Here is a 6,348-nt window from a genome sequence, read left to right as displayed (position 1 = left end):
ATCTTTGTGTTCTTTCCAGATTGGTATTGTTGCTTTCACTTTTTGTGTCAAATCCCCCCAAAAAATCATCCTCAAAGGTTATGTGGAGGAGCTTACCACCTTTGTTTTCTTTTATGAGTGTTGTGGATTCAGATTTTATGTTACACCCTTTAATTTATTATAAGTTAATTTTTGTGTATGGTATAAGGTCGTGGTCTAGTCTTAGTTTTTGCACGTGGCTGTCCTGTTTTCCCAACACTTTATATTGAAGAGACTGTTTTTTCCCCATTGTATATTCTTGGCTACTTTGTCATAAATTATTCGGACAAATATGTGTGGGTTTATTTCTGGGCTTCCCTGTTCTGTTCCACAGATCTGTGTTCCTTTTTATGTTAGTACCATACCGCTTTGATAATTATAGCTTTGTAATATAGCTTGAAATCAGGGCACATGATGCCTCCGGATTTTTTTTTTTTCCCCTCAAGATTGCTTTAGCTCGTTGGAGTCTTTTGTGCTTCCATAAAAATTTCAAGATTGTTCTTTTTTGTGTGTGTGAAAAATGCCATTGGAGAAGCACAGAAAGTCAATTATCATATGGTTTCACTTACTTGTGGAGCATAAGGAATAACACGGAGGACATTGGGAGATGGAGAGAAGTGAGTTGGGGGAAATCAGAGGGGGAGACAAACCATGAGAGACTGCGGACTCTGAGAAACAAACTGAGGGTTTTGGAGGGAAGTGGGGTGGAGGGATGGGTGAGCCTGGTGGTGGGTATTAAGGAAGGCACGTATTGCTGGAGCACTGGGTGTGGTGAATAAAAAAATACGATTGGAATTTTGATAGGGATTGCATTGAATCTTTTGGGTATTGGATTCTTTGGATAGTATGGACATTTAAAAAATATTAATTCTTCCAATCCAGAAGCATGGACTATCTTTCCATTTATTTGTGTCATCTTTAATTTCTTTCATTACTATTTTATAGTTGTCAGCGTACACATCTTTCACCTCTGGTTTTAGCTTATTCCTAGGTTTCTTATTCTTTTTGATGTAATTATGGGACTGTTTTCTTAATATCCCTTTCTGATATTATTAGTGTATTATTAGTATATTATTATTTATAATATGTATATTATGAGTATATTATTATTTATTGTTACTATATTATTAGTGCATTACTGACATTATTAGTGTATAGAAATATAACAGATTTTTGTATATTGATTTTGTACCCTTTAACTTGACTAAATTTGTTAATTAGTTTTAATGGTTTTTTTTGGTGGAATCTTTAGGGATTTTCGCTATATAATATCATGTCATCAGCAAATAATGGTTTACTTTCTTTCTTCTTCAATTTGGATGCCTTCTTATATCTTTTTCTTGTATAATTTCTCCAGCCAGTACTTCCAATATCATATTTAACAAAAGTGGCAAGAGAGGGCATTCTTGTCTTGTTCCTTTTCTTTGTTTCTTTGTTTTTCATTGTTAAGTATGATGTTAACTACGAGTCTGTTGTATATGGCCTTTGTATTGAGGTATATTTCCTCTAGACCCATTTTGTTGATAATTTTTAAAATCATAAATGGATGTTAAATTTTGTCAAATGTTCTTTTTGCATCTATTGAGTTGATATGTTTATCTTTCATTTTGCTAATGTGGTGTATCATGTTGATTGATTTGCATATATTGAGCTATACTGGCATCCTTGGAATAAATCCCACTTGATCATAACATATGATTTTTATAATGTAATGTTGAATTTGGCTTACTAATATTTTGTTGAGGATTTTGACACCTGTGTTCATCAGGGATATTGACCTGTATATTTGTTTTTTTGTGGTGCCTTATCTGGTTTTGCTATCAGGGTAATGCTGATCTTGTGAAGTAAGTTTGTAAGCACTGCCACATCTTCAAATTTTTTGGAGAAGTTTGAGAAGTATAGGTACTAAATCTTTTGAGTATTTGGTAGGAGTCATTAGTAAAGCCATCTGGTCCTGAACTTTGGTTGGGAGGTTTCGATTACTGGTTCAATCTCCTTGCTAGTACTGGGTCTGTTCAGATATTCTATATCTTTATGACTAAATTTGCAAGTCTGTATGTTTCTAGGAATGTATTAGTTTTTTCTATGTTGTCCAATTTGTTGGACAATTATACAATTGTTCATAGTAGTTTCTTACAATCCTTTGTATATCTTTGGTATCAGTTGTAACTTCTTTCATTTCTGATTTTATTTATTTGAGCCTCCTCTTAGTCTAGCTAAATATTATTCAATTGTTTTATCTTTTCAAGAACCAGTTCTTAGTTTCCTTGATCTTTTCTATTGTGCTTTCAGTCTCTTTCATTTCTTTCTGTTTGGATTTCTTTTTTTAGATTTATTTATGTATTTGATAGAGAGAGACACAACAAGAGAGGGAACACAAGCAGGGGGAGTGGGAGAGGGAGAAGCAAGCTTCCTGACGAGCAGGGAGCCTGATGCGGGGCTCGATCCCAGGACCCTGAGATCATGACCTGAGCCAAAGGCAAGCACTTAATGACTCAGCCACCCAGGTGCTCCTGGATGATTTTTTTTTTTTTAAGGATTTATTTTTTTAGAGATAAGGCACAGACAGGAGAGGTAAAGGGAGAAAGAGTCTCAAGCAGACTCTGTGCTGAGTGCAGAGCCTGAGAAGGGGCTTGACCTCATGACCCGAGATCACAACCTGAGCCAAAACCAAGAGTCAGATGCTTAAGCAGCTATGCCACCCAGGCACCCTGCTGCTCTGATTTTTATTATTTCCTTCCTTCTACCGATTTTGAGCTTCATTTGTTTTTTTTTTTCTTGTTCCCTTAGGTGTAAAGTTAGATCGAGATTTTTCTTGTTCTTTGAGGTAGACCCCTATTGCTATGCTATGAATTTTGGTCTCCGAACTTCTTAGAACTGCTTTTGCTACATCCCATGGGTTTGGATGTATTTTCTTTCTTTTTCTTTTAAATTATTTATTTAAAAAAAAAGATTTTATTTACTTATTTGAGAGAGAGAGAGAGCATGAATGGGAGAGGGTCAGAGGAAGAAGCAGACTTCTTGCTGAGCAGGAGGCCTGATATGGGGCCTGATGTGGGACTTGATCCCAGGATCTCAGAATCATGACCTAAGCTGAAGGCAGTCGCTTAAAACAACTGAGCCACTCAGGTGCCCAGGATGTTATATTTGTATTTTCATTTGTCTCGAGGTTGTTTTGTTTTTTTTTAAACTTGTAAATTTTAATTCCAGTGTAGATAACATACAGTGTTTTTTTTTAATTAGTTTCAGATATACAATATAGTGATTCAGCAGTTCCATATATTACTCAGTGTTCATCAAGATAAGTGTGTGCTTTATACCTCAAGGTATTTTTTGATTTCCCCTTTGATTTCTTCATGCACCTATTGGTTGTTCAGTAGCATGTTGTTTAAAATTCACATATTTAAAGTTCACACACATAAAATTCACATTAAGGTTCTTTATGATTTCAGTTTTATACCATTGTAGTCTCAAATGATGGTTGATCCGGTTTTAATCTTTTTAAATATATCAAAACCTGTTTTGTGACATAATAAATGATATATTCTTGAAAAAGAATAGTGTATTTGAAAAGAACGTGTGTTTTGCTGTTTTTGGATAGGATGCTTTATATATCTATATATATATCTATAAAGTCCATTTGGTTTAATGTGTCAGTTAAGGCCAATGTTTCCTTATTTTCATCCGGATGATCTATCCATTGATGTAAGTGGGGTGTGAAAATCTCCTACTATTACTGTATTGCTATTGTTAATTTCTCTGTTTAGGTGTGCTAAAGTTTCCTTTATACATTTAGGTGCTCCTATGTGGGCTATGTAGTTCATTAAAAGGTTTAGTATTGCTGTAACTAATAGAATCCTGTATTCACCTATTTTTTTAAATTAACATATAATATTTTATTTGTTTCAGGGGTACAGGTCTGTGATTCATCAGCCTTACACAATTCACAGCACTCACCATAGCATATACCCTCCCCAGTATCCATTACTCAGCCACCCCTTCCCACCTACACCCCTCCCCTCCAGCAGCCCTTAGTTCCTTTCCTGAGATTGAGAGTCTCTTGTGGTTTGTCTCCCTCTCTGGTTTTGTCTTGTTTCATTTTTTCCTCCCTTCCCCTATGAAGTCTGTCTTGTTTCTCAAACTCCTCATGTCAGCGAGATCATATGATAATTGTCTTTCTCTGATTTGACTTATTTTGCTTAGCCTAATAGCCTCTAGTTCCATTCACATCACTGCAAATGGCAAGATTTTGTTTTTCTGATGGCTGTATAATATTCGTGTGTGTGTGTGTGTGTGTGTGTGTATCACATCATCATAATCTATTCATCCATTGATGGACATCTATGCTCTTTCCATAGTTTGGCTATTGTGGACATTGCTGCTGTAAACATTGGGGAGCACATGCCCCTTTGAATCACTACATTTGTGTCTTTGGGGGTAAATACCCAGTTGTGCAATTCCTGGGTGATAAGGTAGTTCTGTTTTCAATTAAAAAAATTTTTTTGTAAGGATTTTATTTATTTATGTATTTGACAGAGAGAGAGAGAGATCACAAGTAGGCAGAGAGGCAGGCAGAGAGAGAGAGAAGAGGAAGCAGGCTCCCCTCCTAGCAGAGAGCCGGATGCGGGACTCTATCCCAGGACCCTGAGATCATGACCTGATCAGAAGGCAGAGGCTTAAGCCACTGAGCCACCTGGGCACTCCCTGTTTTCAACTTTTTGAGGAACCTCAATATTGTTTTCCAGAGTGGCTGCACCAGCTTGCATTCCAACCAACAGTGTAGAAGGGTTCCGCTTTATCTGCATCCTCATCAACAACCTGTCCTTTCCTGACTTGTTAATTTTAGCCATTCTGACTGGTGTGAGGTGGTATCTCACTATGGCTTTGATTTGTATTTTCCTGGTGCTGAGTGATGTTTAGCACTTTTTCATGTGTCTGTTGGCCATCTGGATGTCTTCTTTGCATAAATGTTTGTCCATGTCTTCTGCCCATTTCTTGATTGGATTATTTGTTCTTTGGGCATTGAGTTTGATAAGTTCTTCATAGATTTTGGATACTAGCCCCTTTTCTGATATGTTTTTTGCAAATATCTTCTCCCATTCTGTCAGTTGTCTTTTAGTTTGGTTGATTGGTTCCTTTGTTGTGCACAAGCTTTTGATCTTGATGAAGTCCCAATAGTTCATTTTTGCCCTTGCTTCCCTTGCCTTTGGCATGTTTCTAGGAAGAAGTTGCTGCAGTTGAGGTAAAAAAAGGTTGCTGCCTGTGATCTCCTCAAGGATTTTGATGGATTCCTATCTCACATTGAGGTCTTTCATCCATTTTGAGTCTATTTTTGTGTGTGGCATAAGGAAATGGTCCAGTTTCATTCTTCTGCATGTAGCTGTCCAATTTTCCCAGCACCATTTGTTGAAGAGACTGTCTTTCCCGCTTTGTTAAAGATTAGTTGACCAAAGAGTTGAGAGTCCATTTCTGGGCTCTCTACTCTATTGCATTGATCTATGTGTCTGTTTTTGTGCCAGTACCATACTGTCTTGATGATGACAGCTTTGTAATAGAGCTTGAAGTCTGGAATTGTGATGCCGCCAGCTAGGTTTCCTTTTTCAAACATACCTCTGGCTATTTGGGGTCTTTTCTGGTTCCATATAAATTTTAGGATTATTTGTTCCATTTCTTTGAAAAAAGTTGGTGGTATTTTGACAGGGATTGCATTAAATGTGTAGATTGCTCTAGGTAGCAAAGACATTCTTCACAATATTTGTTCTTCCCATCCATGACCATGGAAGGTTTTTCCATTTCTTTGTGTCTTCCTCAATTTCTTTCATGAGTATTTTATAGTTTTCTGAGTATAGATGCTTTGTCTCTGGTTAGATTTATTCCAAGTACCACTTCAAGTACCATGTAATACTGTCTTCTATGTGTGCTTTTGGCAGTCAGAGGTATAGCCTATAAAGGTGTATTTTTACTATGAACACTATTATGCATACAAATCACAGGAAAATGTTAGATCAAGAGTTGAACACTGATCAGCCTCAGTACTAACTTAAGAAATTAAATGACTATGAGGTTTTGGTTGTAGATTAATTAAATGAGAAGTGGGAGTGACCCTACTAAAGTATAAAATGGGAACTAGAGCCCCTCATTTAATCATTCTGTTTGATTCCCTCACTGGGTGCTAATAATTATGGTTGGTACTAGTGTGGCTTCAAATAGGATATGTAATATAATTCTAGGGCAATGAAAGTTATGATTAAGAATATTTGTAGGGGGGGTGCCTGGGTGGCTCAGTGGGTTAAGCCTCTGCCTTTGGCTTGGGTCATAATCTCAGGGTCC

The sequence above is a fragment of the Mustela putorius genome, unplaced genomic scaffold (genome assembly GCF_011764305.1).
Source record: "Mustela putorius furo isolate JIRA1106 unplaced genomic scaffold, ASM1176430v1.1 tig00000450_pilon_pilon_pilon, whole genome shotgun sequence".
NCBI lineage: Eukaryota > Metazoa > Chordata > Mammalia > Carnivora > Mustelidae > Mustela > Mustela putorius.
Note: the sequence above shows the minus strand (reverse complement) of the source record.